Here is a 13,173-nt window from a genome sequence, read left to right as displayed (position 1 = left end):
GCCATTTAATAGCTTTCGATCTAAGGAACTGGACTTATCCTCCTCCCCTTCCTTAATCTGAGTGGCTCCCATTCCACAGAGGCTACATGACCCCTAGGAGTTTAGTATTCTCTCCCCAGTGAATGTATTACTACAACATCTCATAACCAACTCTCACCTTGTCATGATTGCCATTGATGTTGAACTAGTCAATGTCTAATTATACTTGCCACTTCAAGGGGTTCTTGATCCAATAAAACAAATTTTCATCTCTAGAAATTGAACTACCACTCCCTTAGTTCCCATCAAGGGAGGTTTCTTGATACTTGTGAGGGGCTCCTGATAAAAAGAATTGAACCTGTGCTCCAATTCCTTGAATTGAGCCTGAATGTCTTCCATTCTCCCAGGTGCTATATGACCTCTATGGGTTTAGCTCTTAGTTTTGATTATAGTAATATAAATGTAATAATTCTCCCTTCGTTATTTTATTATTATTAACACTGGCCGATTCCCACCAAGGCAGGGTGGCCCGAAAAAGAAAAACTTTCACCATCATTCACTCCATCACTGTCTTGCCAGAAGGGTGTTTTACACTACAGTTTTTAAACTGCAACATTAACACCCCTCCTTCATAATTATTATTATTATTAACTATTAATAATTAATTATTAATTCGTTATTATCAAATAATAAAGCACTAAACCGACAAGGATCATGCAGTCCCTTAGCTGGATCAAACCTAATTACCTACCATTTCCCAGGCATTCTGTGACCCCTATGGTCTTAATTCTTCCTATGAATACAGTAATTATCACCTCAGGAGGCACTCTTTGCAATTATTTGTGGTTTCATTATCCCTCGTGTGTTTAGCGCTTAGTATTGATTATAATAATGATGCTCTTTGCACTTGGTACTGATTGTAATAATAATGGTCTCTGCTGTTTCTCTCTCTCGAGGGAGGTTCCTAAATGCTGGTGAGGGGCACTTGATTCAAGGAATTGAATTTTTACTCCCCTTACATCAAACTTGATTGCCTCCCTTTCCTCAGGCATTGTCTGACCCATACTGGGTCAGACATTGAGATAATTTGCAGGCATTAAGATAATTTGTATTATCTTAATGCCTGCATTTTTAATCTTTCACTGCAAGGAACCTCAGTGGAGCACTGAAGACACAATGTGGAGCAGCTTGCAATGCTTTGATCTTGACACTAAATTTTTTTAGTGGATGTTGTTGTGTATTAAGCCAAAGATAATGATAACCAACAATAACCCCCAAAAAGTAAATGTGGCTTATTTACATAAAAGTTCTCCCTAGGATGAGAGCTACAAAAGCTAACACCTAAGTACATATTTACTGGTAGGTCATCAGGGGTAAGATTTGCCCAGGAATCAAACTAAGGACATGTTTAATTGAGATGAGCACTGCCACTGAGCTGCACATCACCTAGAGAGCCGTGTGCAGTGTGTCGTGTGCATTCATCACAGTAGACACAAATGGTGGGAAACGCTCCTTCAGATAAGACGTAGAGCTTATCATGTTTATATATGATTGTGCGGGTGTGTGTACGTGCATGGGTCCAGGCAGCCGAAGTCCACCGTGGATATCTCTCTCTCCACTGCCCTCGGAATAAGTGGATGGGTCGTTAGAACAGAATATAACCAACATATTTGTATATTTCACAAGTACATTATATCTGCTGGCATATCCATAAATATCACAAGTACAATATACTTGTTGGTATAACAGGAATTAAATATCTACGTACATATAAAGTGGGTAAACCAAGGATAAGGAAAGGCAAGGCATTATTGGACAGTTTTGTTAAGGTCTCCAATAAAGATTGTAAACGTATCACAGAATGGGTGGAGCTCGAACCAGTGGCAGTGAAGTCTTAAAACTGGCAGAACTTCCCTGCCATGGGTTCTATCCCCACCTGTTTTGTGATCTGTCTCCAATAAAGATTTGCCTTGATAACTAAGTTTTCTCCGTTCATCAAAAGACTGCCATTCAAATCTTCAATGTTATTATTTAACTGCATTAGGAACTTATACAGCACTTTCTATCACTGTTTCTGTGTGCATTGAGGCTTTGATACGAGGATACTTTTCTCAGATCACTGGTGCACAAGTAGCTGCGCTGTATGACCCTTGTAGGTTCAGCGCTTTCTTGGATCACCAAGGTAGAGGGGGGCTGGGCTTACGAGATATTTCTTTCTGCGGTATTACAAAATGTAGTTTACATGTAATAAAATATTAAGCCACTAGCAATCGGTGAATTTCGGACAGATTAACCCTAATCTTTACAGACTACTTAAGAACTACACATAAGGAATATGGAATATACTTTCCTTGGACCACTGAAGCAGTGGGTGCTAGGTTTATGAGTGCATGTGTATTTTGTGTTATGATCATTATTATTATCACTGGTGTAGTTGCCAACAGTGGAGAGAGTGTTACCTGCCTGTAGCAGTTAGCAGCACACATAAACTTCAAATTTAGCATAAACCTATATTATTAATGTTACATTAACTGGTACTTTACTGGCAATATAACACGAGAGCAGAACTATAAAATGCTCATAATTTAACGTAAGAGAACTGTAAGATGCTGGTAATTTAACATAAGAGAACTGTATGATGCTGGTAATTTAACACAAGGAGAGAAGACTATAAGATGCTAGTAATTTAACATGAGAAGAGATTCATGAAAATAATAATCTAACAAGAAGAGAACCTGGAGATTCTGATTAATTTAACGTGGAGGGGAAAAGATTCACTGTCATTAAAATAAGAGAAAGAGATCCTTGAAATGCTTGATGGTAATGTGATAAGCTTGAGAGATCTTATCTCCCATGGATCCAACTTGGTACCTTAGCAACAACACATAAGCAGCTAGTGTGCCTTGATGCTGCTCAGGGGCTCTTGATCTGAAGAATTGGAGCTACCCTTTTCTTTGTTGGATCAAACCTGATTACCTTCCATTCCTCAGATGATACATGACCTTATTTTGTGCTTAACCACGACAATAATAATAATAAATTATTAATAATAATTAATAATAATGATAACAATAGTAACAGTGTAATTTTTGAAATACTACCATAAAAACTGGCAGTGGAATCCTTTTGGAAAACTTAGTCATGGTCAGAGAAGAGGCTGTTGCAGGTAATGAAACGAGGATCGAGACTCCACTAGTTTTAGAGTCAAGAGTCACAATGTGTGACTCTTGACTATCCAGATACATGTATTTTGTAAGCCAATAAAGCTAGTGGACGTTGCTCTGCCCACGACATTCAGTCAAGTGTATTTACAAAGTGAGGATTTATATTATAGATTTCTTAGGTATTCACTCAAACTCTCTCTTTCTTTGAAACACTTTGGCTGTCTCCTGCTGAGGTAGGAGGCTCCAACAAAGAATAAAATCCTGTCACTGTCACTTATTCACTCACTGTCTTACTAGAAGTGCATTGACATCACAGTTGTCACTTATTCATTCACTGTCTTACTAGAAGTGAGCTGACATCACAATTCAGATGACTCCAAACTAAAACATTCCCACCCCTCCTTCAGAGTGCAGGCACTGTACTTTCTACCTCCAGGACTCGAGTCTGGCTAACCGGTTATATTGTGCCGAATAGGTAAAACTGGTCAATTAGCAAGAACTCGTTTGAAATTAAGTCCTTTCTAAAATTTTCTCCTATACGTATGTTTAAAGATACTATATTTTTTTCATTTATGTTAATGTAAAAATTAATAATTTTGTACCAAAAGAACCTTAGAAAACTTACCTAACCTAATTATTATAACAAGCACAATTTAATTTAGCTTAATCTAATTAAATATAGAGCCTCTCCTCACTTAGCAACATACTCATTTACTGACGACTCAGACTTACAACGAGCTTCTGACCAGTATGCATAACTCTTTATACTGGAGCTGATTTCCTCTATTCTGTTTATTATAATATATAGTACACTACTGAATAAACATTTAAAAATATACTAAAAATGTTATAAATGGTGCGAAGGTGACATTATGACAATATCAAAGATGGTCGACACAAACACGCTACCAAAAGCCTGAATCTACTATATATATGAGACAATCACTCATACTATTGTGCCTACTATATATGTCTACAGAACGCTAAACTCCAATATAAACCCTCCACTTAAACTTCTCCTTGATAGCTACAACAGAATGCACAGTCACAATACAAGGCACAAGGAACTCTTTGACTTCCCTTGTGTCATTCTCACACTGCAAAAATGCAATGCACACTAAGGGGCCGAAGATCTGGAATTCACCACCAGAGCTGGTAAAGGATCCCCCGACAACATACAAATTTAGGGCTATGCTTAAAAATCATCTCATCTGTGAATATTAACCTAACCAATTAAAACAACTTCTAACCAGTTTGAGGCAACTCCCAACTTATATGACCTCGAGTCTATTAAAATATCTGCCAATCCATGAAATATTGCTGTTTGAACCATTGATTGTAATATTGTTTTATAATGTCCAACTTCAAGATTATTATTCTTATAAATCTCCACCTTGACTACCTCACATTAATATTAAGATAAAATAAAGATTTATTAAAAAGTTAACCACTCTTATCTTGTCTAGACTTAAGTAGTTATTATGTATTAGGATAAGTCTGCCCGAAATGCCCTGGCATAATAGTGACTTTCTTTGTACTTAACTAATCAAAACTGTAAATACACATTGTAACCTTGCAAAGAAATAAAATCTTTATCTTTTTATCTTTTGTTATAGTATGCTCCTTGCTTAGCAACGAGTTTGTTTACCAACGCGGTCTTAGGAATGGAACGCTGTCGTTAAGTGAGGAGAGGCTGTATTACCTGGAGTTTACCTGGAGAGAGTTCCGGGGGTCAACGCCCCCGCGGCCCGGTCTGTGACCAGGCCTCCTGGTGGACCAGAGCCTGATCAACCAGGCTGTTGCTGCTGGCTGCACGCAAACCAACGTACGAGCCACAGCCCGGCTGATCAGGAACTGACTTTAGGTGCTTGTCCAGTGTCAGCTTGAAGACTGCCAGGGGTCTGTTGGTAATCCCCCTTATGTGTGCTGGGAGGCAGTTGAACAGTCTCGGGCCCCTGACACTTATTGTATGGTCTCTTAACGTGCTAGTGACACCCCTGCTTTTCATTGGGGGGATGTTGCATCGTCTGCCAAGTCTTTTGCTTTCGTAGTGAGTGACTTTCGTGTGCAAGTTCGGTACTAGTCCCTCTAGGATTTTCCAGGTGTATATAATCATGTATCTCTCCCTCCTGCATTCAAGGGAATACAGGTTTAGGAACCTCAAGCGCTCCCAGTAATTGAGGTGTTTTATCTCCGTTATGCGCGCCGTGAAGGTTCTCTGTACATTTTCTAGGTCAGCAATTTCACCTGCCTTGAAAGGTGCTGTTAGTGTACAGCAATATTCCAGCCTAGATAGAACAAGTGACCTGAAGAGTGTCATCATGGGCTTGGCCTCCCTAGTTTTGAAGGTTCTCATTATCCATCCTGTCATTTTTCTAGCAGATGCGATTGATACAATGTTATGGTCCTTGAAGGTGAGATCCTCCGACATGATCACTCCCAGGTCTTTGACGTTGGTGTTTCGCTCTATTTTGTGGCCAGAATTTGTTTTGTACTCTGATGAAGATTTAATTTCCTCATGTTTACCATATCTGAGTAATTGAAATTTCTCATCGCTGAACTTCATATTGTTTTCTGCAGCCCACTGAAAGATTTGGTTGATGTCCGCCTGGAGCCTTGCAGTGTCTGCAATGGAAGACACTGTCATGCAGATTCGGGTGTCATCTGCAAAGGAAGACACGGTGCTGTGGCTGACATCCTTGTCTATGTCGGATATGAGGATGAGGAACAAGATGGGAGCGAGTACTGTGCCTTGTGGAACAGAGCTTTTCACCGTAGCTGCCTCGGACTTTACTCTGTTGACGACTACTCTCTGTGTTCTGTTAGTGAGGAAATTATAGATCCATCGACCGACTTTTCCTGTTATTCCTTTAGCACGCATTTTGTGCGCTATTACGCCATGGTCACACTTGTCGAAGGCTTTTGCAAAGTCTGTATACAGTATATTACATCTGCATTCTTTTTGTCTTCTATTGCATTTAGGACCTTGTCGTAGTGATCCAATAGTTGAGACAGACAGGAGCGACCTGTTCTAAACCCATGTTGCCCTGGGTTGTGTAACTGATGGGTTTCTAGATGGGTAGTGATCTTGCTTCTTAGGACCCTTTCAAAGATTTTTATGATATGGGATGTTAGTGCTATTGGTCTGTAGTTCTTTGCTGTTGCTTTACTGCCCCCTTTGTGGAGTGGGGCTATGTCTGTTGTTTTTAGTAACTGTGGGACGACCCCCGTGTCCATGCTCCCTCTCCATAGGATGGAAAAGGCTCGTGATAGGGGCTTCTTGCAGTTCTTGATGAACACAGAGTTCCATGAGTCTGGCCCTGGGGCAGAGTGCATGGGCATGTCATTTATCGCCTGTTCGAAGTCATTTGGCATCAGGATAACGTCGGATAGGCTTGTGTTAATCAAATTTTGTGGCTCTCTCATAAAAAATTCATTTTGATCTTCGACTCTCAGTCTGGTTAGCGGCTTGCTAAAAACTGAGTCATATTGGGACTTGAGTAGCTCACTCATTTCCTTGCTGTCATCTGTGTAGGACCCATCTTGTTTAAGTAGGGGCCCAATACTGGACGTTGTTCTCGATTTTGATTTGGCATAGGAGAAGAAATACTTTGGGTTTCTTTCGATTTCATTGATGGCTTTTAGTTCTTCCCGCGATTCCTGACTCCTAAAGGATTCTTTTAGCTTAAGTTCGATGCCTGCTATTTCTCTGACCAGTGTCTCCCTACGCATTTCAGATATATTGACCTCTTTTAGCCGCTCTGTTATTCTTTTCCGTCGCCTGTAAAGGGAGCGCCTGTCTCTTTCTATTTTACATCTACTCCTCCTTTTTCTTAGAGGAATAAGCCTTGTGCATACATCGAGTGAGGCCTCATTTAGATTATGCTGCTCAGTTTTGGTCTCCTTACTACAGGATGGATATAGACTCATTAGAGAGCATACAGAGAAGAATGACTAAAATGATTTACTGTGTAAGGAACCTCCCGTATGAAGATAGACTTAAAGCCTTAAAGACTTAAAGCCTTAAATCTCCACTCTCTGGAGAGGCATAGAATGAGAGGAGATATCATTGAAGTGTATAAGTGGATGACAGGCATAAACAAGGGAGATATTAATAAAGTACTGAGGGTGTCGAACCAGGTAAGAACCAGAAATACTGTAATGGATATAAGTTGGATAAATTTAGATTTAGAAAGGACATAGGTAAGTACTGGTTTTCTAACAGAGTTGTAGATGCGTGAAACAGTCTTCCTAGTGGGGTGATAGAGGCTAGGACCTTGGGTAGCTTTAAGAAGAGACTGGACGAATATATGAATGGGAGGGGCTGGGTTTGATTGGTGTCATTGGGTATGGGAGTTATTTCTTGGGTGGCTTTAGGTAGAGATCGTTTTGATAATGGGCCAGTAGGCCTTCTGCAGTGTTCCTACATTCTTATGTTCTTTATATATATATATATATATATATATATATATATATATATATATATATATATATATATATATATATATATATATATATATATATATATGCAAAACAACCACTCTGAAAGAATAGAGAAATTCCAAGCGCTTTCGTGACTACTCACATTATCAAGGAACTATGAAAGTGAAGCAGCCAGCAGATAGTGGAGCCAACAAGACTAGAAAACACACTTGACCTTATCTTCACAAATAATGAGGACCTGATAAGAGACATAAGAATATCAAAAACAACTAATTCCGATCACAATCTAATCGAAGTCCAGACGTACATGCATAGGGGTCCTGAACAGCAGAATGCATGTACCGGTGAAGGTGTCTTCACAAAATACAATTTCAACAACAAGAACATCAACTGGGACCAGGTAAACCATGTCCTAAACGAAACATGTTGGGAAGATGTCTTAAATGACATGGACCCAAACCAGTGCCTTGAAAGGATCAACTTCCTGGTAGCCGAAGCATGTTCTAGGCATATTCCCCTAAGAAAGAAGAAGAGCAGGAGTAAACTGGAGAGAAAAAGACGCTCCCTCTACAGAAGACGACGAAGAGTCACTGAGCTCCTCAGGAGTGCTAGAATATCTGATACACGAAAGGAGGCGCTGACCAGGGAAGTGGAAACTATCGAACTTAAGCTAAATGACTCTTACAGGAACCAGGAGAGGCAGGAGGAGCTTAAAGCTATTAGTGAAATTGAAAGAAATTCAAAATATTTCTTTTCATATGCCAAAAACAAGGCAAATACCACATCTAGTATCGGGCCCTTACTCAGACAGGATGGGACTTACACAGATGACAACAAGGAAATGAGTGAAATATTGAAATCCCAGTACGACTCTGTGTTTAGTGAACCACTAATCGGTCTGAGGATCGACGACCCAAATGATTTCTTCATGAATGAGCCTCAAAACTCCATAAATGTATGCCAGATTTCCGACATTACCCTAACTCCGATAGATTTCGAAAAAGCCATTGACAACATGCCTATGCACTCAGCCCCGGGCCCAGACTCGTGGAACTCTGTTTTCATTAAGAACTGCAAGAAACCCCTCTCGCGTGCCCTAAGTACACTATGGAGGAGGAGCTTGGACATGGGTGAGATTCCACAGTCACTTAAAACAACGGATATAGCCCCGCTCCATAAAGGTGGCAGCAAAGCATTAGCTAAGAACTATAGACCAATAGCTCTGACGTCCCACATCATAAAAATCTTAGAAAGAGTGCTAAGAAGCAGGATTGCAAATCACCTGGATTCCCAAAATCTGCACAATCCAGGGCAACATGGGTTCAGGGCAGGTCGCTCCTGCCTCTCACAACTACTGGATCACTATGACATGGCCTTGGATGCACTGGAAGAAAATCAGAATGCAGATGTAATATACACAGACTTTGCAAAAGCATTTGACAAATGCGATCATGGTGTAATAGCCCATAAAATACGTGCTAAAGGAATAACTGGGAAAGTGGGGAGATGGATCTTAAACTTCCTAACAAATCGAACACAAAGAGTAGTGGTCAACAGAGTTAAATCGGAGGCTGCCATAGTGAAGAGCTCTGTTCCACAAGGCACAGTACTCGCCCCCATCTTATTCCTTATCCTCATATCAGACATAAACAGAGATATACACCACAGCACCGTATCATCCTTTGCGGATGATACTAGGATCTGCATGAGGCTGTCATCTGCTGAGGACGCGGTTAACCTCCAAGAAGATATAAACAAAGTTTTCCAGTGGGCGACGGTAAACAATATGATGTTCAATGAGGACAAATTCCAACTACTCCGTTATGGAAAACTGGAGGAGATAATAACTAGAACAGAGTATACTACTGACTCCGGCCATACAATAGAGCGGAAAAATAATGTAAGGGACCTGGGAGTAGTAATGTCTGAGGATCTCACTTTCAAGGATCACAACAGTGCCACGATCGCACGTGCCAAGAAAATGATAGGATGGATAATGAGAACTTTCAAAACGAGAGATGCCAAGCCCATGATGATCCTTTTCAAATCACTTGTTCTCTCTAGGCTGGAATACTGCTGTACATTAACATCTCCATACAAAGCAGGTGAAATCGCAGATCTAGAGAGTGTACAGAGATCCTTTACTGCACGTATAAGTTCTGTCAAGCACCTTAACTACTGGGAACGCTTGAAAGCACTTGACTTGTACTCGTTGGAACGCAGGAGGGAGAGATATATCATAATCTACACTTGGAAAATCTTGGAAGGAATGGTCCCAAATCTGCACACAGAAATCACTCCCTACGAAAGTAAAAGACTGGGCAGGCGATGCAAAATGCCGCCAATAAAAAGTAGGGGCGCCATTGGTACACTAAGAGAAAACACCGTAAGTGTCCGGGGCCCAAAACTGTTCAACAGCCTCCCATCAAGCATTAGGGGAATTGCCAATAAACCCCTGGCTGCCTTCAAGAGAGAGCTGGACAGATACCTAAAGTCAGTGCCGGATCAGCCGGGCTGTGGCTCGTACGTCGGACTGCGTGCGGCCAGCAGTAACAGCCTAGTTGATCAGGCCCTGATCCATCGGGAGGCCTGGTCGTGGACCGGGCCGCGGGGGCGTTGATCCCCGGAATAACCTCCAGGTAACCTCCAGGTAAGGAAGCTATATAAGGGGTCGGCCAGCACCTCACTATCAGATCCCACAACGGTTAAACACGTGACGCGCGGCGAGCCAACTTGGATAGGTCCTTTGCAAAACTCACCCCCAAGCTATTTATTTGTCCAGTGTATTATTAAATTCTACCCAAATTCTATTAATTATAAATGGATCTAATTTATATAAACCAAAGGAAATATTCATATTATTGTCAAAACTGCTTTTTATGAAACAAGATTCAATTATATTCCTGTCGACCATGGACTTGCTTGATACTACTTTCTCAACTTTTTGAAAATCAATTGGATGGTTAAAATCTCTTACATGAATAAATAGAGCATTGGAATCTTGTCCAGTTCTAATGCTATATTTATGTTGTTTTAATCTTAGTTCGAGATTTTTACCAGTTTGACCGTAATAAACTTTATCGCAAATTTTACAAGGAATCTTATAGACACATCCTTCAGCATTTTGGGGGGAATTCTTAATCAAAAGTTTTTTTACTGTATCAAGATTTTTGAATACAACTTTAATATTAAAAGTCTTAAGAAGAGAAGGCATATCAACCAAGTTTTCATGGTAAGGGAGAACCAACATATTTTTAGTTGAATAAGGCTGGTTGCCCTTTTTTGGATTATAAAAAGTGTTCCTAGCAACTTTAAAAGATTTATCAATTACATTTCTTGGGTATTTTAAATCATTACCTATTTCATAAATTTTGGATATTTCCTCATCTATGAACTCAGGACTACAAATTCGTAAAGCTCTCAAAAACATTGATGAGAAAACAGACAGTTTGACTCTATCATGATGCGAGGAATAATAGTGGACATAGGAACAGTTATTTGTAGGTTTTCTGTAAATTTTAAATTTGAATTCATTATTACCCTTAATAATTAAAACATCTAGAAAAGTTCCTTGATAATGTGAGTAGTCACGAAAGCGCTTGGAATTTCTCTATTCTTTCAGAGTGGTTGTTTTGCATATTTTGAAATCACCTGTTTACTGTGATCTTATTGCATATATATATATATATATATATATATATATATATATATATATATATATATATATATATATATATATATATATATATATATATATATATATATATATATATATATATATATATATATATATATATATATATATGGAAGAATGAAAAGATGGGGTGATAGGGGAAATGGCATTAAGTAATGGTTTATCATTTTTAAGCAGGTAACGAGCGGGCAGATAGCAACCACCCAGGGAGGTACTACCATCCTATCTCATCACTGTAGAACGACAACAACCACCCAGGGAGGTACTACCATCCTATCTCATCACTGTAGAACGACAACAACCACCCAGGGAGGTGAACATTAAAATGGTATAAAATACCGACAGGTTGTTAGGTGGAAATAAATGGTATAAAATACCGACACAATGGAAATATAAACACATATGCAGTATAATGTGATCCTTTATTGACTACGTTTCGCCCACACAGTGGGCTTTTTCAAGTCACACACAGAACTACTGCCGAGAAGAGATACATAGTCCTCCCCACCAAGGGTGGGTGATCTCACCTCCTCCTGCTTCAACTCATCTCACCGCAGTATATAAGCCACCTCTCTGGCCCTATACTGCACTTCCTACAAGAGTGATGGACTGAACACATCGATTCCAGGTTGAGGGACTGATTACCTCAAACTTCTACTCTCCTTACCCATTTCTACTTTGTAGATGAATGGTTCAGAGAACCGACATGTTGATAAATTAGACACATGTGCAACTCTTGGGTATCTTTATTGAGGAAACGTTTCGCCACACAGTGGCTTCATCAGTCCATACAAAGGAGAATCTTGAAGAACAGGAGGAGAATGAGGTAATCAGTCCCTCAACCTTGAGTCGATGTGGTCAGTCCATCAATCTTGAATAGAATACGGCATACGTGCTGAGAAGGAGCTTATAAACATCGACTCAAGGTTGAGGGACTGATTACCTCATTCTGCCATTCTGTCCATCAATCTTGTAGAATGTACAGCATAGGGCCGTAGACGTGGCTTATATACTGTAGTGAGGTGACGTGAAGCAGATGGAGGCGGGGTCATAGTGGTACCATCCACTAGTCGAAGTAGGTCTTCGTCCAAAGGTTGAACAAGTGTTGAAGAATTCTTTGTAACAAGATCCCATGATGCTGCAGTGTCTGACAGTTGTGATGAATGGTTTGAAAAACCGACAAGTTGATGCATAAGTGTCTGCAAGTGATGCATAAGTGTCTGTCAATCATCAACTTGTCGGTTTTTCAAACCATTCATCACAACTGTCAGACACTGCAGCATCATGGGATCTTGTTACAAAGAATTCTTCAACACTTGTTCAACCTTTGGACGAAGACCTACTTCGACTAGTGGATGGTACCACTATGACCCCGCCTCCACCTGCTTCACGTCCCCTCACTACAGTATATAAGCCACGTCTACGGCCCTATGCTGTACATTCTACAAGATTGATGGACTGAACACATCGACTCCAGGTTGAGGGACTGATTACCTCATTCTCCTCCTCTCCTTACGCCTTCCTCTTTGTATTGGACTGATGAAGCCACTGTGTGGCGAAACGTTTCCTGAATAAAGATTCCCATGTGCTGCATAAGTGTCTCAATCTTCACCCAGGGAGGTAATATTATCCTGTCACCTAGATTATGCAGCTCAATTCTGGTCTCCATATTACAGAATGGACATAAATTCGTTAGAAAACATTCAGCGTAGGATGACTAAATTAATACATAGCATTAAAAATCTTCCTTATGAAGAAAGATTGAAGACTCTTAATTTACATTCACTTGTTAGACGAAGAATGAGGGGAGACCTGATCGAAGTGTATAAGTGGAAGATAGGTATTAATAAAGGGGATATTAATAAGGTCTTGAGGATGTCTCTCCAAGAGAGA

This window comes from Cherax quadricarinatus, chromosome 66, assembly GCF_038502225.1.
Source record: "Cherax quadricarinatus isolate ZL_2023a chromosome 66, ASM3850222v1, whole genome shotgun sequence".
NCBI classification, from domain to species: domain Eukaryota; kingdom Metazoa; phylum Arthropoda; class Malacostraca; order Decapoda; family Parastacidae; genus Cherax; species Cherax quadricarinatus.
This window is presented reverse-complemented; position numbering follows the sequence as displayed.